This window comes from Somniosus microcephalus, chromosome 4 (assembly GCF_052327205.1).
Source record: "Somniosus microcephalus isolate GS21.2 chromosome 4, FLI_Smic_1.0, whole genome shotgun sequence".
Lineage (NCBI taxonomy): Eukaryota > Metazoa > Chordata > Chondrichthyes > Squaliformes > Somniosidae > Somniosus > Somniosus microcephalus.
In genome coordinates this window covers 8,496,987-8,519,426 of record NC_140990.1, presented here as the reverse complement: position 1 = coordinate 8,519,426, position 22,440 = coordinate 8,496,987, and the positions used below count along the sequence as shown (strand labels likewise).

Here is a 22,440-nt window from a genome sequence, read left to right as displayed (position 1 = left end):
GGCCAATGGAATCTTGGCTTTTATTGCAAGGGGGATGGAGTATAAAAGCAGGGAAGTCTTGCTTCAGTTATACAGGGGACTGGTGAGGCCACACCTGGAATATTGTGTGCAGTTTTGGTTTCCATATTTAAGAAAAGATATACTTGCTCTCGAGGCAGTTCAGAGAAGGTTCACTCGGTTGATTCCGGAGATGAGGGGGTTGACTTATGAGGAAAGGTTGAGTAGGTTGGGCCTCTACTCATTGGAATTCAGAAGAATGAGAGGCGATCTTATCGAAACATATAAGATTGTGAGGGGGCTCGATCGGGTGGATGCGGAGAGAACGTTTCCACTGATGGGTGAGACTAGAACTAGGGGGCATAATCTTAGAATAAGGGGCTGCCGTTTCAAAACTGAGATGAGGAGAAACTTCTTCACTCAGAGGGTGGTAAATCTATGGAATTTGCTACCTCAGATAGCTGTGGAAGCTGCGACATTAAATAAATTTAAAACGGAGATAGACAGTTTCCTAACTGATAAGGGAATTGGGGTTATGGGGAGTGGGCAGGGAAGTGGACGTCAGTCTAGGTTCGGATCAGCCATGATCCTATTGAATGGTGGAGCAGGCCCGAGGGGCCATATGGCCTACTCCTGCTCCTACTTCTTATGTTCTTTTTCTCTTCACATATCTATAAAAGCTTTTACAGTCAGTTTTTATGTTCCTTGTAAGCTTACTCTCATATTCTATTTTCCCCTTCTTAATTAATCCCTTTGTCCTCCTTTGTTGAATCCTAAACTGCTCCCAATCCTCAGGTTTACTGTTTTTTCTGGCCAATTTATATGTCCTCTCCTTGGATCTTATGCTATCCCTAATTTCCCTTGTTCGCCACGGTTGAGTCACCTCTTTTGTTTTATTTTTATGCCAAACTGGGATGAACAAATTCTGTAGTTCATCCATTCGGTCTTTGAATGTTTGCCACTGCCTATCCACCGTCAACCCTTTGAGTGACATTCCCCAATCAATCCTACCCAACTTGCTCCTCAGACCATCGTAGTTTCCTTTATTTAAATTTAGGACCCTAGTCTCTGAGTCAACAACTTGATTCTCCATCTTAATGAAGAATTCGATCATATTATGATCACTCCGACCCAAGGAGCCTCGTACAACAAGATTGCTAATTAATCCTTTCTCTTTACATAATATCCAGTCTAAGATGGCCTGATCTCTGGTTGGTTCCTCGACATATTGGTCCAGGAAACCATCCCGTAAACACTCAAGGAATTCCTCCTCCAGAGTAGAGGACATGAGAGGGGGTGAGGGAGTCCCTTTAAATGTGGAGGAGGTGGGTGTCCCTTTAAATGTGGCGGGGTGGATGTCCCTTTAAATGTGGGGGCAGTGGGTGTCCCTTTAAATGTGGAGTGGGTGTGTGTCCCTTTAAATATGGAGGGGGTGGGTGTCCCTTTAAATGTGGAGAGTGTGGGTGTCCCTTTAAATGTGGAGGGGGTGTGTCCCTTTAAATGTGGAGAGGCGGGGCCGCACATGCTTATTCGACCCCATCGCAAAAGAAGGCTGCCAGTGCGCTTACGCGGGGCTTCTGGGGAGAAGACGGAAGGCCGGGCCCAGGGAAGAGGCGAAATCAGCTGCCGGGGTAAAGTGAAGTGTTGGGGAATCGATTTAAATCGAGGTGAGGGGGGAGCGGAGAGCGAGATTATAAAGTAAAATACCAGAAAACCAAACCTGAGAGTCGGGCGGCCGGGACCTCCGCGGACGCCGAACGGAGCGGATTGAACCGCGCGGGGTGGCGGAGTGAGACGGAACAATGTGAACTGAGTGACGGGAGCGCGGACCAATAGGAAGAGGACTGAGCTGGGAGGACTGAACTGGGCGGCCTGGTCCTCCAACCAATGGCGGCGCGGCAAGGGGGCGGGACCTTCTCCCGGCGTTGAGGCTGGGGCCCGGTTGTGACGTCATCACAGGAAGAGGCCATTCAGACAAGGGGCTGCGGCCGCTCAATCCGCTCCGCTCGGTGCCGGGAGGGCGCTGGGACGGTGCGGTTTGTATTTTCTTTTTATTTACCTCCCCGCCCGCGCTTCTGTCCGCTATATATAAAAAAAAAAATCCTGATAAAACTCACTTTCCGCCGGTGATCCGGACTATCGCGGTTGCCCCGGGCCGACCCAGAATCGGAGGCCCTGCGCAGGCGCGGTAGCGGCTGAACTTCGAGTGCGGGGCCCGGCGGCGCATGCGGAGTAGGGGGCGGGGCCTGTTCAGTGGGGGAGGATGATTGACAGGAGCCCAGGGTGTGTGCTGAGCATGCGCGGTGCGGGCCGGGCGCCTGTGGAGCAGGAGAGTGCGGGGCCATGGGGCGCATGCGCGGGGTCAGCTGCAACTTTAGAGTCACAAAGGGACCGAGAGTCTTCAAATCTCTCCCCTTCTCTTGTAATTTCCTGTAAAACCAGTTTATAAAAGTCATCACTGAAAGTACATAGAAGATAGGACCAGGGCCCAGGGCCTGATTGACGGGAGCATCCGAGCAATAGGGAGCGGGCGGGGCTGGAGGAGCGAGCCGGCGGCGGGTCCTCCAACCAATCGGGGAGCTTGAGGGGCGGGACTTGCGCCGGCTGATTGGGACAGAGGAGGCTGACGGGAGATTTAATTTAAATGAATTTAATTTCCCGCCTGCTCCAACCGCCCACCCTGCAACGTCACGATGTCGCCGGCGTGCACTGACTGACACTGAGCTCTCCACCAATGAGCGAGGGGAGGCGGAGCCTGGAGGACCGACCGAGGGGCTTTGGTCCTCCAACCAATCGCGGCGAAGGAGGAGGCGGGACCTGGGATCGGCCCGCCGCCATTTTGTAAAGCGGCCTGGTCAGAATCTGTGATCCTGGGAAAGTTTATTTTTAATGTTCCTTTCCGATTTTACAGCTCAAACTAATTTTATTTTACAGAAGATACTTGTTTTAAACATAGAAACATTGAAGATAGGAGCAGGAGTCGGCCATTCGGCCCCTCGAGCCTGCTCCGCCATTCAATGTGATCATGGCTGATCATAAAAAAAGCAGTTCGTTTTTAAATTGATGAAACAGAAACAAGCAACCCTGGGGAGTAAATGTGAGTAAAAATATTTTTTCACCTGAATTAATTTTTTTAATCCTAATTTTCTGCGTTTTTAATTATTAATTTCAAGCACTTTAAGAAAAATATGGGAGTGGTGGGGGTTCTCTTAAAGGGACAGGCGCACTCTTTTTCCATGAGCTTTTCATTAAAGGGACCGCGTCCCCGTGGATGACTGATTTTAAAGGGACAGCGTCTCCCTTTTTAAATAATGTATATGTAAGAGACGGCCATTTAAAGTAGGGCTAATCCCCTGCTTCCCTGAGTGCTTGGTGAGAAATCAGGTGCTGTTTGCTCTCGCCCCCTCCCAATTTTCTGCCAAGGGACAGAAAGCAGAGAGTACTAGTGAACGGTTTCTTTTCAGACTGGAGGGAGGTAAACAGTGATATTCCCCAGGGGTCGGTATTAGGATCAATGTTCCCTCTTTTTTTGAGGTGTGTGGCCCCTTTAACGTGCTGCACGGCCCATTCAAATTTCCGCGCATGCGCGTTTATTCCATTTATAGGGCAGTGAGCCGGCTGCGTGGCCGCGCAACTTAACGTGAACTTTGATTCAGACCACTGCTTTTTTTGATATATATCAATGACCTGGACTTGGGGATCCAGGGCAAAATTTCAAAATTTACAGATGACACGAAACTCGGAAATGTAGCAAACAATGAGGATAGTAACAGACTTCAGGAGGATGTAGCCAGACTGGTGAAATGGGCAGAAACGTGGCAGATTAAATTTAATGTAGAGAAGTGTGAAGTGATTCATTTTGGTAGGAAGAATGAGGAGAGGCAATATAAACCAAATGGTCCCGTTTTAAAGAGGGTGCAGGAACAGAGAGGCCTCGGGGTGTCTGTACACAAATCTTAGAAGGTGGCAGGACAAGTTGAGAAGCCTGTTAAAAAAGCAAACAGGATCCTTGACTTTATTAATAGAGGAATAGAGTACAAAAGCAAGCAGGTTATGTTAAGCCTTTATAAAACACTGGCTAGGCTTCCGCTGGGCACCACACTTTAGGATGGATAGAGTCATAGTTATACAGCACAGAAAGAGGCCCTTCGGCCCATCGTGTCTGCGCCGTCCATCAATCCCTGTCCAGTCTAATCCCATTTTCCAGCATTTGGCCCATAGCCTTGTATGCAATGGCATTTCAAGTGCTCATCCAAATGCTTCTTGAATGTTGTGAGGGTTCCTGCCTCTACCACCCTTTCAGGCAGTGAGTTCCAGATTCCAACCACCCTCTGGGTGAAAAAGTTCCTCCTCAAATCCCCTCTAAACCTCCTGCCCCTTACCCTGAATCTATGCCCCCTTGTTATTGACCCCCCTACTAAGGGGAAAAGTTCCTCTTTGTCTACCCTATCTATGCCCCTCATCATTTTGTACACCTCAATCAGGTTCCCCCTCAGCCTTCTTTGCTCCAAGGAAAACAACCCCAGCCTGTTTAGTCTTTCTTCATAGCTGAGGCTCTCCATCCCAGGTAACATCCTGGTGAATCTTCTCTGCACCCTCTCCAAAGCAATCACATCCTTCCTATAGTGAGACGACCAGAACTGCACACAGTACTCCAGCTGTGGCCTCACCAGCGTTTTGTACAGCTCCATCATAACCTCCCTGCTCTTATATTCTATGCCTCGGCTAATGAAGGCAAGTATCCCATATGCCTTTTTAACCACCTTAGATCCCTGAAGGCAGCGGAACAGGTAGATATGTACATGTACACCAAGGTCCCTCTGACCCTCTGTACTTCCTAGGGTCCTACCACTCATTGTGTATTCCCTTGCCTTATTTGTCTGTCCAAAATGCATCACCTCGCACTTTTCAGGGTTAAATTCCATTTGCCACTTTTCCGCCCATCTGACCAACCCGTTTATATCGTCCTGTAGCCTGAGGCTTTCCTCCTCACAATTTACCACCCCACCAATTTTCGTGTCATCTGCGAACTTACTGACCATACCTTTTACATTCTCATCCAAATCATTTATGTAGATCACAAACAGCAAGGGACCCAGCACCGATCCCTGAGGTACCCCACTGGACATAGGCTTCCAGTCACAAAAGCAACCTTCGACCATCACCCTCTGCCTCCTGCCACTCAGCCAGTTTAGGATCCAACGCGCCAAGGCACCCTGGATCCCATGGGCTCTTACCTTCTTGACCAGTCTCCTATGCGGGACTTTGTCAAAAGCTTTACTGAAGTCCATGTAAACCACATCCACAGCATTTCCCTCGTCCACACACCTAGTCACCCCCTCGAAAAATTCAATCAGATTGGTCAGGCATGATTTACCCTTGACAAAGCCATGCTAACTATCCCCGATTAATCCTTGCCTCTCCAAGTGGAGACTAATTTTGTCCCTCAGAATTTTTTCCAATAATTTCCCTACCACAGATGTTAGGCTCACTGGCCTGTAATTCCCTGGTTTATCCCTGCTACCCTTCTTGAATAATGGTACTACGTTAGCTGTTCTCCAGTCCTCTGGTACATCCCCTGTGGCCAGAGAGGTTCTGAAAATTTGTGTCAGAGCCCCTGCAATCTCCTCCTTTGCCTCACACAACAGCCTGGGATACATCTCGTCCGGGCCTGGGGATTTATCTACTTTTTGGCCTGCTAAAACCGCTAGTACCTCCTCCCTCTCGATGCTAATATGTTCAAGTATGTCACAGTCCCCTTGCCCGACTTCTATGTCTACATCGTCTTTCTCCATAGTGAACACAGATGCAAAAAATTCATTTAAAACCCCGCCTACATCATCTGGCTCTACACACAGATTGCCACTTTGGTCCCTAATGGGCCCTACCCTTTCCCTGGTTATCCTCTTGCCCTTAATATACTTATAAAACATCTTAGGATTTTCCTTTATTTTGCTCGCCAGTGTTATTTCATGGCCCCTCCTCGCCCTCCTAATTTCTTTTTTCAGTATGCCCCTGCACTTTTTATACTCCTCTAGGGCTTCCTCCGTCTTTAGTCTTTTGTAACTGCCAAAAGCCCCCCTTTTTTTCCTAATGCATTTTTGTATATCCCTTGTCATCCAAGGTTCCCTTTGCTTGTTGGTCCCACCCTTGACCTTTACAGGAACATGTTGGTGTTGTACTCTCTCTATTTCCCTTCTGAAAGTCTCCCACTGCTTTGCTGTGGATTTTCCTATAATTGCTGCTCCCAGTCCACTTTGGCCAGATCCTGCCTTATCATATTAAAATCGGCCTTCCCCCAATTTAGAACCCTTATTTCCGGGCCGCCTTTGTCTTTTTCCATGACCACCTTAAATCTCACCGAATTATGGTCACTGTCGCCAAAATGCTCTCCTACTGACGCTTCCACCACTTGCCCGGCTACATTCCCTAGAATTAGGTCCAGTACCGCCCCCTCTCTTGTAGGACTTTCTACATGTTGGCTCAAAAAGCTCTCCTGGATGCACTTTAAGAATTCTGCACCCTCTAAGCCTTTCACACTCTGACTATCCCAATTAATATTGGGGAAGTTGAAATCCCCCACTATTATTACCCTATTATTTTTGCACTTCTGAGATTTGCCTACATATCTGTTCCTCTATCTCCCCCTGACTGTTTGGGGGCCTATAGTACACTCCCAGCAAAGTGCTTGCCCCTTTTTGTTTTTAAGTTCTACCCATATGGCCTCATTAGAGGAACCTGCTAATATATCATCCCTCCTTACAGCAGTAATTGATTCCTTAATTAATATTGCAACACCCCCTCCCCTTTTACACCCCCCTCTGTCTCGCCTGAAGATTCTATACCCCGGAATATTGAGCTGCCAGTCCTGACCCTCCCTCAACCATGTCTCCGTGATAGCAACAATATCGTACTCCCATGTGTTCAACAACTTCAGTTCATCCACCTTATTTGCAAGACTCCTTGCATTAAAATAAATGCCTTCCAGCCTTGCCATATTCCCTTTTGCCTTCACATATTTGCTCTGCCTTCCCAGCTGACTTGTTTTTTCCTCTGTATTTGGCTGTAAATCACCCCCTACTATAGCTCCACTCTGTATCCCATCCCCCTGCCAAGTTAGTTTAAACCCCCCCCAGCAGTGCTAGCAAACCTCCCCGCAAGGATATTGGTCCCCCTCTGGTTCAGGTGTAAACCATCCGACTTGTACAAGTCCCACCTTTCCCAGAAGCAGACCCAGTGATCCAGGAAACTAAAGCCCTCCCTCCTGCACCATCCCTTTAGCCACGCATTCATCTGTTCTATCTTCCTATTCCTATACTCACTAGCACGTGGCACTGGGAGTAATCCAGAGATTACAACCTTTGAGGTCCTGCTCTTTAATCTTCCACCTAGCTCCCTAAATTCTTGCTGCAGGACCTCATCCCTCTTTTTACCTATGTTGTTGGTACCAATGTGGACCACGACCTCTGGCTATTCACCCTCCCCCTCCAGAATGCCCTGCAGCCGCTCAGTGACATCCTTGACCCTGGCACCAGGGAGGCAACAAACCATCCTGGATTCATGTCTACGGCCACAGAAACGCCTATCTGTTCCCCCTTACTATAGAATCCCCTACCACTATTGCTCTCCCACTCTTTTTTTCCTCCCTTCCTGGGCAGCAGGAGCGCCCCCAGTGCCAGGAAGTTGGCTGCTGCTGCCTTCCCCTGGTGAGTCATCCCCCTCAACAGTATCCAAATCGGTATACCTGTTTGAGAGGGGAATGGTCACAGGGGTCTCCTGCATTACCTGTCTGCTTCTATTGCTCCGCCTGGTGGTCACCCATTTCCTTTCTTCCTGTGCAGCCCTACCCTGCGGTGTGACCAACTCACTAAACGTGTTATCCACGACCCTCTCAGCATCGTGAATGCTCCACCACCCATCCACCCGCAGCTCCAGTGCCTCAATGTGGTCTGCTGGTAGCTGCAGCTGGATGCATTTCTGGCACACGTGGTCATCAGGCAGTGTCCCTGAATTCCCACATAGAGCAAGAGGAGCATAACACGGGGCTGGGCTCTCCTGACATGACTTACCCTTTAATTAATTTAAATTAATTCACTATCACCAATTAAAGATATCTCTAAGGCGCTTGTATAGTCTACCAACAGTCCCTGCTACACCAGAAAAGACCCTAGTAACTATAAACTACAGAGTTAAAGTTTAAAAAAGAGAAATACTCACCAACCAATCACTTACCTGCTCCCTGGTGACGTCACACTCTGATTACTTTTTACCTCTCTCCCCGCTGCTGAGTTGGTGTGCCTCGCTGCTCCCTGGAACTGGTCGGGCCTCGGTGCTCGCGCCGGTTTTTATACCGGGCTTCTCCTCGCCTCGCTGCTCCCTGGAACTGGTCGGGCCTCGGTGCTCGCGCCGGTTTTTATACCGGGCTCCTCCTCGCCTCGCTGCTCCCTGGAACTGGTCGGGCCTCGGTGCTCACGCCGGTTTTTATACCGGGCTCCTCCTCGCCTCGCTGCTCCCTGGAACTGGTCGGGCCTCGGTGCTCGCGCCGGTTTTTGTACCGGTCTCCTCCTCGCCTCGCTGCTCCCTGGAACTGGTCGGGCCTCGGTGCTCGCGCCGGTTTTTATACCGGGCTCCTCCTCGCCTCGCTGCTCCCTGGAACTGGTCGGGCCTCGGTGCTCGCGCCGGTTTTTATACCGGGCTCCTCCTCGCCTTGCTGCTCCCTGGAACTGTCAAGGCCTAAGAGAGGGTGCAGAAGAAATTTACGAGAATGGGACCAGGGATGAGGGACTTGAGTTACGTGGAGAGACGGGAGAAGCTGGGCTTGTTCTCCTTAAGCAAAGAAGATTAAGAGGAGATTTGATAGAGTTGTTCAAAATCAGGATGGATTTTGAGAGAGTAAATAAGGAGAAACCGTTTCCAATGGCTGAAGGGACAGAAACCAGATTTAAGGCGATTGGCAAAAGAACCAGAGGTGACACGAGGAAACAGCTTTTTACACCAAGTTGTTGTGATCTGGAATGCGCTGCCTGAAAGGGCGGTGGAAGCAGATTCGATATTCTAATTCAAAAGAGATTGAGATAAATAGTTGAAGGGAAAACATTTACAGGACTTTGGGGAAAGAGCAGGGGGAGTGGGATTAATTGGATCGCTCTTTCAAAGAGCCGGCACAGGCATGATGGGCCGAATGGCCTCCTTCTGTGCTGTATCATTCTATGATGCTATTCTACACAGACACACACACATACAGTCAGACAGACACACAGACACAGATACTCACTAAAATAGTCAGACACACACTCACATTTTTTCTGCATGAACTTTTATTATTAATTTCAAAGACTTTACGAAAAAGGTGGGAGTGGTGGGCGGAGGGCTCTTAAAGGGACAGGGACTCTCCTTTTCAATGTGATTTTCATTAAAGGGACCGAGTCCCTCCTTGCCTGTGGAGGACCAATTTTAAAAGGACAGCGTCTCGAAATCAGGTGCTGTCTGCGTGTGAACCACCTCCTCCCAATTTCCTGCCAAGCGATCCCTGCGGGCACCACTCCACTCTAGGAGTGGCTCCTAGAATCATACAGCACAGAAGGAGGCCATTCAGCCCATCGTGCCTGTGCCGGCTCTTTGAACGAGCTCTCCATTTAGTCCCACTCCCCTGCTCTTTCCCCATAGCCCTGAAAATTTTTCCCCTTCAAGTATTTATCCAATTCCCCAGTGAACGTTATTATTGACTCTGCTTCCACCGCCCTTTCAGGCAGCGCATTCCAGATCACAACAACTCGCTGCGTCAATAAAATTCTCCTCACCTCGCCTCTGGTTCTTTTGTCACAGAAATCACAGAAATCCCACAGTGCAGATAGAGGCCATTTCGGCCCATCGAGCCTGCACCGACACATACCCCACCCGATCCCCGTAACCCCCCCGTACACTAAGGGTCAATTTATCATAGCCAATCAACCTAACCCGCACATCTTTGGACTGTGGGAGGAAACCGGAGCACCCGGAGAAAACCCACGCAAACACAGGGAGAATGTGCAAACTCCACACAGACAGTCGCCCGAGGCCGGATTCGAACCCGGGTCTCTGGCGCTGTGAGGCAACAGTGCTAACCACTATGCCACCGTGCAATGACCTTATATCTGTGTCCTCTGGTTACTGACCCTCCTGCCACTGGGAACAGTTTCTCCTTATAAGCTCCAGCTATACAAAGCCCTGGTTAGATCCCAGAGAGTGATAGGGTCATAACGGCACAGAAGGAGGCCATTCGGCCCTTCCAGTCCGTGCCGGCTCTCTGTAGAGCAATCCAGTCAGTCCCACTCCCCCGCTCTATCCCCGTAGCCCTGCAAGTTTATTTCCCTCAAGTGCCTATCCAGTCTCCCCTTGAAAACATTGAGTGTCTCCGCTTCCACCACTTCCGTCGGCAGTGAGTTCCAGGTCATCACCACTCGCTGCGTAAAAAAGTTTTTCCTCACCGAACCCCCCACCCCCCGCCCCGTATCTCTTGCCCAAAACCTTAAATCTGTGTCCCCTAGTCCTTGTACCATCAACTAGTGGGAACAGCCTTTCCCCGTCTAGCCTATCCAAACCTGTCATAATCTTGTACACCTCTATCAAATCACCCCTCAACCTCCTTTGCTCTAATGAAAACAAATCCAGCTTCTCCAACCTGTCCTTGTAGCTAAGATCCCCCATCCCCAGAACCATTCTGGTAAATCTCCTCTGCACCCTCTCAAGGGCCTTCACATCCTTCCTAAAGTGTGGTGACCAGAACTGGACGCAATACTCCAGTTGTGGCCTAACCAGTGCTTTATAAAGGTTCAGCATAACTTCTCTACTTTTGTACTCAATACCTCTATTTATGAAGCCCAAGATCCCATATGCTTTGTTAACCACTCTCTCAATATGTCCCGCCACCTTCAGGGACCTACGCACATTAACTCCCAGGAACTCCCTGGAGCACTGTGTACAGTTCTGGGCATTGCACCTCAGAAAGGATATATTGGCCTTGGAAGGAGTGCAGCACAGATTCACCAGAATGTTACCTGGGCTCCAAGGGTTAGATTATGAGGGAGAGATTACATAAACTAGGTTTGTGTTCCCTGGAATCTAGAAGGTTAAGGAGTGATTGAGGATTTTAGGATTTTGAAAGGAATTGGTAGAGTAGATAGAGAGAAACTTTTTCCGCCGGTGGGGCAGTCGAGGACAAGGGGACATCACCTTAAAATCAGAGCCAGGCCATTCAGGAGAGAAGTTGGGAAACACTTCTTCACACAAAGGGTGGTAGAAGTGTGGAACCCTCTCCCACTGAAAGCAGTCGATGCCAGCTCAATTAATCATTTTAAATCCCAGAGCGATAGATTTTTGCTAGACAAGGGAGCAAAGGGATATGGAGCCAAGGCAGGTGGGTGGAGTTAAGACACAGATCGGCCATGATCTCATTGAATGGTGGAACAGGCTGGAGGGGCTGAATGACCTCCTCCTGTTCCCATGCTCCTATTTACTCTGTCAAAACCCTTTGTGTTTTGAACACCTCTATTAAATCTCCGCTGCACCTTCTCTGCTCCAAGGAGAACAATCCCAGCTTCTCCAGTCTCTCCACGTAACTGAAATTCTCTGTGTATTTGTCGTGGGGCAGCAGGCTATAGCAAACAGCTTTCTTAAGAACATAAGAAATAGGAGCAGGAGCAGGCCATTCGGCCCTTCGAGCCTGCTCCGCCATTCAATAAGATCATGGCTGATCTTCTACCTCATCTCCACCTTCCCGCCCGATCCCCATGAGTCCAAAAATCTATCGATCTCAGCCTTGATTATACTCAATGACTGAGCCTCCACAGCCCTCTGGGGCAGAGAATTCCAAAGATTCACCACCCTCTGGGTGAAGAAATTTCTCCTCATCTCAGTCCTAAATGGCCGACCCCTTATTCTGAGACTGTGACCCCTGGTTCTAGACTCCCGAGCCAGGGGAAACAGTCTCCCAGCATCTACCCTGTCGAGCCCTGTAAGAATTGTAGATGTTTCAATGAGATCACCTCTCATTCTTCAAAATTGCTGGCAATATAGGCCCAGTCTCCTCAATCTCTCCTCACAGGACAATCCCCCCATCCCAGGAATCAGTCTGGTGAACCTTCGTTGCACTCCCTCTAAGGCAAGTATATCCTTCCTTAGGTAAGGAGACCAAAACTGTACACAATACTCCAGGTGTGGTCTCACCAAGGCCCTATATAATTGCGGTAAGACTTTACTCTTATACTCCAATCCTTTTGTAATAAAGACTAACGTACCATTTGATTTCCTAATTGCTTGCTGCACCTGTGTGTTAACTTTCAGTGCCTCGTGTACAAGGACACCCAGATCCCTCTGCACACCAACATTTCCCAATCTCTCACCATTTAAAAAATACTCTGCTTTTCTATTTTTCCTACCAAAGAGGGTTGGAGTATAAAAGCAGGGAAGTCCGGCTACAACTGTACAGGGTCTTGGTGAGACCACACCTGGAGTACTGCGTACAGTTTTGGTCTCCGTATTTAAGGAGGGATATACTTGCATTGGAGGCAGTTCAGAGACGATTCACTAGGTTAATTCCAGAGATGAGGGGGTTGACTTATGAGGAAAGGTTGAGCAGGCTGGGCCTATACTCATTGGAATTTAGAAGAATGAGAGGTGATCTTATTGAAACATATAAGATACTGAGGGGGCTCGACAAGGTAGATGCAGAGAGGATGTTTCCCCTCGTGGGGTAATCTAGAACTCGGGGGCACAGTTTCAGAATAAAGGGTCGCCCTTTTAGAACTGAGATGAGGAGGAATTTCTTCTCTCAGAGGGTCGTAAATCTGTGGGATTCTCTGCCCCAGAGAGCTGTGGAGGCTGGGTCATTAAATACATTTAAGGTGGAGATAGACAGATTTTGGCAAGATAAGGGAGTGAAGGGTTATGGGGAGCGGGCGGGGAAGTGGCTTTGAGCCCAAGATCAGCCATGATCTTATTGAATGGCGGAGCAGGCTCGAGGGGCCGAGGGGCCAAGTGGCCTTTTCCTGCTCCTATTTCTTATGTTCAAAGCGGATAACTTCACACTTCTCCACATTATATTCCATCTGCCATGTTCTTGCCCATTCACTTAACCTGTCGATATCCCTTTGCAGCCTCTTTGTGTCCTCCTCACAACTTATTTTCCCACCTAGCTTTGTATCGTCAGCAAACTTGGACACATTGCACTCGGTCCCCTCATCTAAGTCATTGATGGAGATTGTGAATAGCTGAGGCCCCAGCACTGATCCTTGCGGGACCCCACTAGTTACAGCCTGCCAGCCCGAAAATGAGCCGTTTATTCCTACTCTGTTTTCTGACCGTTAACCAATCCTCAATCCATGCTAATATTACCCCCAATCCCATGAGCCCTAATGTAGTGTGACGGCACCCTGGGAGGAAAGGGCACCTGCTCCTGATCGCCACCCACTTAACTTGACAAGGTCGGACTGTCTACACCACAACTCCAGATATACACAGCCATGCCTCAGCTGTCCAGAGCCTTGCTCAGGCCCCATCCGGAGGACTGCCTTCAGTTTCAGGCACCGCACCTCAGAAAGGGACACACTGGCCTCGGAGGGGGTGCCGGGCAGATTCACCAGGAGGACACCGGGGCTGAGAAGGTCTCATTATGGGGACGGAACCATCGAATGAAACAGCACAGAAGGAGGCCATTCGGCCCACCGTGCCTGTGCCGGCTCTTTGGTCGAGCTCTCCGATTAGTCCCACTCCCCCCTGCTCTTTCCCCCTCGCCCTGTAAATGTCTCCCCTTCAAGTATTTCCCCACTTCTTTTTTGAGAGTTACTATTGAATCTGCTTCCACCGCCCTTCCAGGCAGCGCGTTCCAGATCATAACTGGCTGTGTTTAAAATCTGTTTCCTCATGTCGCCTCTGGTTCTTTTGCCTGAAATCTGTGTCCTCTGGTTACCGACCCTCCAGCCACTGGAAACAGTTTCTCCTTATTTACTCGATCCAAACCCTTCATGGTTTTGACCCCCTCTATCAGATCTCCCCTGAACCTTAGCCGGGCAGGTGGAAGGGGTATCAGTGGGAGAGCATTGTGGGGGTAGTGATCATAAAAACATAGAAACATAGAAGATAGGAGCAGGAGTAGGCCATTCGGCCCTTTAATGAGATCATGGCTAATCATCCAAATTCAGTCCCCGGTCCCTGCTTTCTCCCCATATCCCTTGATCCCTTTAGCCTTAAGAAATATATCCAACTCCTTGAATAGCCATGATCGCATTGAATGGCGGAGCAGGCTCGAGGGGCCGAATGGCCGACTCCTGCTCCTATCCTCTATGTTTCTAAAATAGACTTTGCTGACTCAGCAAACCTCATTTGCTTTGCTGTTTTTTGGCTGACTAAATAAAAGTTTTTTTTTGGCTGCATGCAGGTATTTAATTGAGTTAGTTCAGGCTTGCTGTCAGTCCTGGCCCTGGTCCCGCCTCTTCCTGCACCTCATTGGCTGACACCGCTGTCAATCGACACCACGAGGGGGAAGGGAGGGTGATTGACAGGTGACGATTGATAGAAGCGCCTGCCCGCGCTGTGATTGGTGCAGGGGAAGGCAAGTGGGCGTGTCCGGCCCCCGGGCCCACGTGGGGGAGACAAAGGCTGGCTGGAGCGCATGCGCAGCCTGCCACGCACCGTTGGGAAGCTTTTCAAATATTTTTTTGCGAAACAAATTGAAAGCACTCATTAATTCCCCCAACCTGCTCCCCCCTAAAGTGCGATTATTATTATTCTTGTTTTTCCTCATTTGTGTGGGGTGTCTTTTTTTTACCTTGCGGTGGCGTGCGCCAATCTAACCGACCCCTGGGCGTTGCGTGCTGGCGTCAGCGCGTAATCGGAGGGGGGATTGATTGACGCGAGGCATCCGCCAATCAGGAGCGCGGAAAACGCTGGGAGGACCGGGCGGGCTGACGGTCCTCCAACCAATGGCGGCGCGGGAGGGAGGGGGGCGGGACCTCGGTGGGCTGCAGGCCGCTTTCCTGCTTTCATTGTCTGCAGGAGCTGTTAAAGGGAAGGGTGGGAAAAACCCCAGCTTGTGAGTGTTTATTCCTTTGCATTACCTTTATTGCAAGGCTGTTCATCAACTGCATTCATTTAAAAATAAGTGAACCTTTTCTCTTTTTGACTTTTATCCAGAACAAAGAGCCCTGGTGCTGTGAACATTTTGGTGGGCAGCCACTTTTAAAGGGACAAAGACCAGCATTCTTCCTCCTCTCTCTCTCTCGTGAGTATTTGTGGTGGGTGAGAGGGGGGGGTGGTGGTGAGTCAAAGGGGACTGCGGCCCCTTTTCCAAAAAAATTATTGCTTGGCCATTTAAAGGGGAATGGGTGCCCCCCAGGTATTTAAAGGGGCAGTGCCTCTCTCTGTATCATGTAAGACCAGGGAGGTTCCACAGAAATCACAGAAACCCCACAGTGCAGAGAGAGGCCATTTCGGCCCATCGAGCCTGCACCGACACACATCCCACCTGATCCCTGTAACCCCTACATCAACACATATCCCACCCCTATCCCCGTAACCCCACTAACACTAAGGGTCAATTTATCATAGCCAATCAACCTAACACGCACATCTTTGGTTCTGCTTGAACTTTACAAAAACACCAGTTAGTCCACCGCGTGCAGTTCTGGTTGTGCCCATTGCAGGAAAGATGTGACTGTGCACCAGACGGGAGATTTACGAGGATGTTGCCAGGACTAGAGAATTTCAGCTACAAGGAAAGATTGAATACATAGAAGATAGGAGCAGGAGTAGGCCATTCAGCCCCTCGAGCCTGCTCTGCCATTCAATGCGATCATGGCTGATCATCCAAATTCAGTACCCGGTCCCTGCTTTCTCCCCATATCCCTTGATCCCTCTAGCATTAAGAAATATATCCAACTGCTTCTTGAATATATTTAATGAATTGGCCTCTACTGCCTTCTGTGGTAGAGAATTCCACAGGTTCACCACTCTCTGGGGGAAGAAATTCCTCCTCATCTCTGTCCTAAATGGCTTACCCCTTATCCTTAGACTGTGACCGCTGCTTCTGGACTCCCCCGCCATCGGGAACATCCTTCCTGCATCTAGTCCTGTTAGAATTTTATAAGTTTCAATGAGATCCCCTCTCATTCTCCTAAACTCCAGTGAGTTTAAGCCCAATCGACCTAATCTCTCCTCATACGTCAGTGCCTCTCTCTTTCTCTGTATCATGTAAGAGCAGGGAGGTTATGCTTGAATGTTTGGACCAAGGCTGTAATGAGGTCAGGAGCTGAGTGGCCCTGGCGGAACCCAAACTGGGCGTCAGTTAGCAGGTTATTGCTGAGTAAGTGCGGCTTGATAGCACTGTCGACGACACCTTCCATCACTTTGCTGATGATTGAGAGTAGACTGATGGGACGGTAATTGGCCGGGTCGGATTTGTCCTGCTTTTTGTAGACAGGACATACTTGGGCAATTTTCCACATTGCCGGGTAGATGCCAGTGATGTTGCGAGGACTAGAGAATTTCAGCTATAAGGAAAGATTGAATACATAGAAACATAGAAGATAATCTACATCATAGGGTACTTAAGGAAGTGGCCCTAGAAATAGTAGATGCATTGCTGGTCATCTTCCAAAATTCTATAGACTCTGGAACAGTACCCATGGATTGGCGGGTAGCTAATGTTACCCCACTGTTCAAAAAAGGTGGTAGAGAGAAAACGGGAAATTATACACCGGTAAGCCTGACATCGGTAGTGGGGAAAATGCTAGATGTAATAGCAGAGCACTTGGAAAACAGTGACCGGATCGGACAAAGTCAACATGGATTTACGAAAGGTAAATCGTGCTTGACTAATCTACTGGAATTTTGAGGATGTAACTGGTAAAATAGATAAAGGAGAACCAGTGGATGTGGTGTATTTGGACTTTCAAAAGGCTTTTGATAAGGTCCCGCATAAGAGATAGAAACATAGAAGATAGGAGCAGGAGTAGGCCATTCGGCCCCTCGAGCCTGCTCCGCCATTCAATGTGATCAGTGCTGATCATCCAAGTTCAGTACCCTGTCCCTGCCTTCTCATTTCTGTCCTAAAAGGCCTACCCCTTATCCTTAGACTGTGACCCCTGGTTCTGGACTCCCCGACCATCGGGAACAACCCCCCTGCATCTAGTCTGTCCAGTCCTGCCAGAATTTTATAAGTTTCAATGAGATCCCCTCTCATTCTTCTAAACTCCAGCGAGTATAAGCCCAATCGACCCAATCTCTCCTCATACGTCATTCCTGCCATCCCAGGTATCAGCCTGTGAATCTTCGCTGAACTCCTTCCATGGCAAGAATATCCTTCCTCAGATAAGGCGACCAAAACTGCACACAATACTCAAGATGTGGTCTCACCAAGGCCTGTACAACTGCAGCAAGACATCCTTGTTCCTGTACTCAAACCCTCTCGCTACGAAGGCCAACATACCATTTGCCTTCTTAACCGCCTGCTGCACCTGCATGCTCACCTTCAGCGACTGGTGCACAAGGACACCCAGGTCTCGTTGCACTTCCCCTTCTCCCAATCTATTGCCATTTAGATAATCTGCCTTCCTGTTTTTGCCACCAAAGTGGACAACCTCACATTTATCCACATTGGGCAGAAGCATAGCAGATGCAATATAATCACCCAACCTGTCCAAATCATCCTGGAGTTTCTCGACATCCTCCTCACAGCACACACGCCCACCCAGCTTTGTGTCGTCTGCAAATTTGGAGATATTACATCTAGTTCCCTTGTCTAGATCATTAATATATATTGTGAATAGCTGGGGTCCAAGGACCGATCCCTGCGGTACCCCACTAGTCACTGCCTGCCACTCGGAAAAGGACCCGTTTATTCCAACTCTTTGCTTTCTGTCTGCCAACCAGTTCTCTATCCAAGTCAATACCTTGCCCCTAATCCCATGTGCCTTAACTTTACACGCTAATCTCTTATGCGGGACCTTATCGAGGGCCTTCTGAAAGTCCAGATACACCACATCCACTGGTTCTCCCTTATCCATTTTACCAGTTACATTCTGAAAAAATTCCAGTAGATTAGTCGAGCACGATTTACCTTCTGTGAATCTATGTTGACTTTGTCCGATCCTGTCACTGTTTTCCAAGTGCTCTGCTATTACATCTTTTATAATGGACTCCAGCACTTTCCCCACTACCGATGTCAGGCTTCCCGGTCTGTAATTCTCTGTTTTCTCTCTACCACCTTTTTTGAATAGTGGGGTAACATTAGCTACCCTCCAATCCATGGGTACTGTTCCAGATTCCATCGAATGTTGGAAGATGATCAGCAATGCATCTACTATTTCTAGGGCCACTTCCTTAAGTACCCTAGGATGTTGATTATCAGGCCCTGGGGATTTATCGGCCTTCAATCCCATCAATTTCCCTAACACCATTTCCCTACAAATACTGATTTCTTTCAGTTCCTCCCTTTCATCAGACCCTATGTTCACCAGCATCTCTGGGAGGTTATTTGTGAAGACGGAACCAAAATATGTATTTAGTTATAAATTCCCCTGATTCTGACTGCAAGGGACCTACGCTTGACTTCACCAATCTTTTTCTCTTCACATATCTATAAAAGCTTTTACAGTCAGTTTTTATGTTGGCTGCTAGCTTACTCTCGTATTCTATTTTTCCTTTCTTAATTAATCGCTTTGTCCTCCTTTGTTGAATCCTAAACTGCTCCCAATCCATTGGATTACTGCTTTTTCTGGCCAATTTATATGTCCTCTCCTTGGATCTTATGCTATCCCTAATTACCCTTGTTGGCCACGGTTGAGTCACCTTTTTTGTTTTTATGCCAAACTGGGATGAACAAATTCTGTAGTTCATCCATGCGGTCTTTGAATGTTTGCCATTGCCTATCCACCGTCAACCCTTTGAGTGACATTCCCCAAGCAATCCTACCCAACTCGCGCCTCAGACCATCGTAGTTTCCTTTATTTAAATTCAGTATCTAGTCTCTGATTCAACAACTTAGAATTCTTCATTAAGATGGAGAATTATCATATTATGATCGATCTGACCCAAGGGGCCTCGCACAACAAGACTGTTAATTAATCCTTTCTCGTTACATAATACCCAATCTAAGATGGCCTGATCTCTGGTTGGTTCCTCGACATATTGGTCCAGGAAACCATCCCGTAAACACTCCAGGAATTCCTCCTCCACAATATTGTTACTAATTTGGTTAGCCCAAATTAATGTATAATTTTTTCAATGAGATTCCCTCGCATTCTTCTGAATTCAAGAGAATACAGGTCTAGTTTACTCAATCTCTTCTAATACGACAGTCCTGCCATCCCAGGAATCAATCTCGTGAACCTTTGTTGCACTCCCTCTATGGCAAGTATATCCTTCCTTAGGTAAGGAGACCAAAATTGTACACAGTACTCCAGGTGTGGTCTCACCAAGGCCCTATATAATTGGAGGCAGCGTTGGTGGTATCTCTCCAGTGATTTGAGGTGCACTGGAGAGGTACCACCAATGCTGCCTCCGCAAGATCCTGCAAATTCATTGGCAGGATAGACGCACCAACGTCAGTGTTCTGACTCAGGCCAACATCCCCAGCATTGAAGCTTTGACCACACTCGATCAGCTCCGATGGATGGGTCACATTGTCTGCATGCCCGATACGAGACTCCCAAAACAAGCGCTCCACTCGGAGCTCCGGCAAGGCAAGAGAGCCCCAGGTGGACAGAGGAAATGCTTCAAGGACACCCTCAAAGCCTCCTTGAAAAGGTGCAATATCCCCACCGACACCTGGGAATCCCTGGCCCAAGACCGCACAAAGTGGAGAAGGAGCATCCGAGAAGGCGCCGAACACCTCGAGTCTCTTTGCCGGGAGCAAGCAGAAGCCAAGCGCAAGGAGCGGACGTCAACCCAAGCACCCCACCCACCCGCCCCTTCAACTACCGTCTGCCCCACCTGTGTGAACTCATCAGTCACCTGAGAACTCATTTTCAATGTGTAAGCAAGTTATCCTCGGTTCTGAGGGACTGCCTAAGAAGAAGATATAATTGGAGTAAGACTTCTTTACTCCTGTACTCAAATCCTCTTGTAATGAAGTCCAGCATACCATTTGCCTTCTTAACCGCCTTTCATGACCACCGGACGTCCCAAAGTGCTTTACAGCCAATGAAGTACTTTTGAGGTGTAGTCACTGTTGTAATGTGGGAAACGTGGCAGCCAATTTGCGCACAGCAAGCTCCCACAAACAGCAATGTGAAAATGGCCAGATAATCTGTTTTTTCGTCATTTTGATTGAGGGGTAAATATTGGGATCAAAACACCGGGGATAACATCTTCGAAATAGCACCACGGGATCTTTTACATCCACCTGAGGGAGCAGACGGGGGCCTCGGTTTAACGTCTCATCCGTAGGACGGCACCTCCGACACTGCAGCGCTCCCTCAGTACTGCCCATCCGACAATGCGGCTCTCCCGCAGCACTGTCCCTCCGACAGTGTGGTGTTACCGCAGTACTGCCCCTCCCCTGGACCTGATGGCTTACATCCTAGGGTCTTGAGGGAAGTGGCGGTAAGGATTGTGGATGCATTGGTAATAATTTTCCAAAACTCCCTGGACTCAGCAAAGGTCCCGGCAGATTGGAAAACTGCTAATGTAAAACCCTTATTTAAAAAGAGTAGTAGGCAGAAGGCTGGAAACTATAGACCTGTTAGCCCAACATCTGTGGTTGGTAAAATGTTGGAGTCCATTATTAAGGAGACAGTAACGGGACAGTTGGATAAACATAATTTAATAGGACAAAGTCAGCATGGTTTTATGAAGGGGAAGTCATGTTTGACAAATTTGCTTGAGTTCTTTGAGGACGTAACCTACAGGGTGGATATATGGGTGTTGAATCCGTGTGTTAAAGGAGACACGGAATGCAGGAGTTGAGTTAACAAGTGTTTACTGAACAAAGTCTGGAGGTGAACTAACTATACAAGACGCTATACAGGCTTATATACCTGAGTGGTCACTACCGGTACTACCGTACACAGGGGCTTCAAAAAAACATAGTTCCTCTTAAAGGTACATACACTACAATGGGAACCAGTGGACGTAGTGTATTTAGACTTCCAAAAGGCATTTGACAAGGTGCCACACAAAAGATTATTGCTCAAGATAAAAAATCATGGGATTGGGGGTAATATTCTGGCATAAGTGGAGGATTGGCTCTCTAACAGAAAGCAGAGAATTGGGATAAATGGTTCATTCTCAGACTGGCAATCAGTAACTAGTGGTGTTCCGCAGGGGTCAGTGCTGGGTCCCCAACTCTTTACAATCTATATTAACGATTTGGAGGAGGGGACCGAGTGCAACATAGCCAAGTTTGCAGATGATACAAAGATGGGAGGGAAAGCAGTGAGTGAGGAGGACATAAACCTGCAAAGGGACATAGACAGGCTAAGTAAGTGGGCAGAGATTTGGCAGATGGAATATAATACTGGAAAGTGTGAGGTTATGCACTTTGGCAGGAAAAATCATAGAGCAAGTTATTATCTTAATGGCAAGAAACTGGAAAGTACTGAAGTACAAAGGGATCTGGGGGTCCTGATGCACGAAACACAAAAAGTTAGTATGCAGGTACAGCAGGTGATCAAGAAGGCCAATGGAATCTTGGCTTTTATTGCTAGGGGGATGGAATATAAAAACAGGGAGGTATTGCTGCAGTTGTACAAGGTATTGGTGAGACCACACCTGGAATACTGCATACAGTTTTGGTATCCATACTTAAGAAAAGACATACTTGCTCTCGAGGCAGTACAAAGAAGGTTCACTCAGTTAATCCCGGGGATGAGGGGGTTGACATATGAGGAGAAGTTGAGTAGATTGGGACTCTACTCATTGGAGTTCAGAAGAATGAGAGGCGATCTTATCGAAACATATAAGATTGTGAAGGGGCTTGATCGGGTGGATGCGGTGAGGATGTTCCCAATGATGGGTAAAACTGGAACTAGGGGGCATAATCTTAGAATAAGGGGCTGCTCTTTCAAAACAGAGATGAGGAGAAACTTCTTCACTCAGAGGGTGGTAGGTCTGTGGAATTTGTTGCCCCAGAAAGCTGTGGAAGCTACATCATTAAATTAATTTAAAACAGAAATAGATAGTTTCCTAGAAGTAAAGGGAATAAGGGTTACGGGGAGCGGGCAGGAAATCGGACATGAGTCTAGGTTCGGATCGGTCATGGCCCTGTGGGTGGCGGAGCGGGCCCAGGGGCCGTGTAGCCTGGTCCTGCTCCTACTGTGTTCTAATTCTGTGTTAGATTTCAGGAGATGGTTCTATTCACAGGGATTTGTGGAGACCTCGGGAACAGGCTGCCAACTAGGAGTCCTTCAAGAGTAAATTGGGCCTGTTCCTGGCTGGGGTGGAGATCACCTTTTACAGAAGGTAAGTACT

At 48.4% G+C, this 22,440-nt stretch overlaps 1 protein-coding gene across 6 annotated transcripts in view; it reads left to right on the top strand.

Moving 5' to 3' along the window:
* The first annotated feature begins 1,514 nt into the window (after positions 1 to 1,514).
* The window catches only part of LOC147118245 (uncharacterized), a 29,793-nt gene continuing 8,867 nt past the window's right edge, over positions 1,515 to 22,440 (top strand). The window contains exons 1-3 of one of the 6 annotated variants that reach the window (XM_085984329.1): positions 1,515 to 1,628; positions 2,932 to 3,094; positions 15,166 to 15,253. The gene's annotated coding sequence lies outside the window, so the exon portion shown is untranslated. Of the gene's footprint in view, positions 1,665 to 1,945; positions 2,029 to 2,931; positions 3,095 to 15,165; positions 15,254 to 22,329; positions 22,432 to 22,440 lie in introns of those variants that run through there. The other 5 variants (XM_085984328.1, XM_085984331.1, XM_085984333.1 and 2 more) reach the window with 5 other exon arrangements.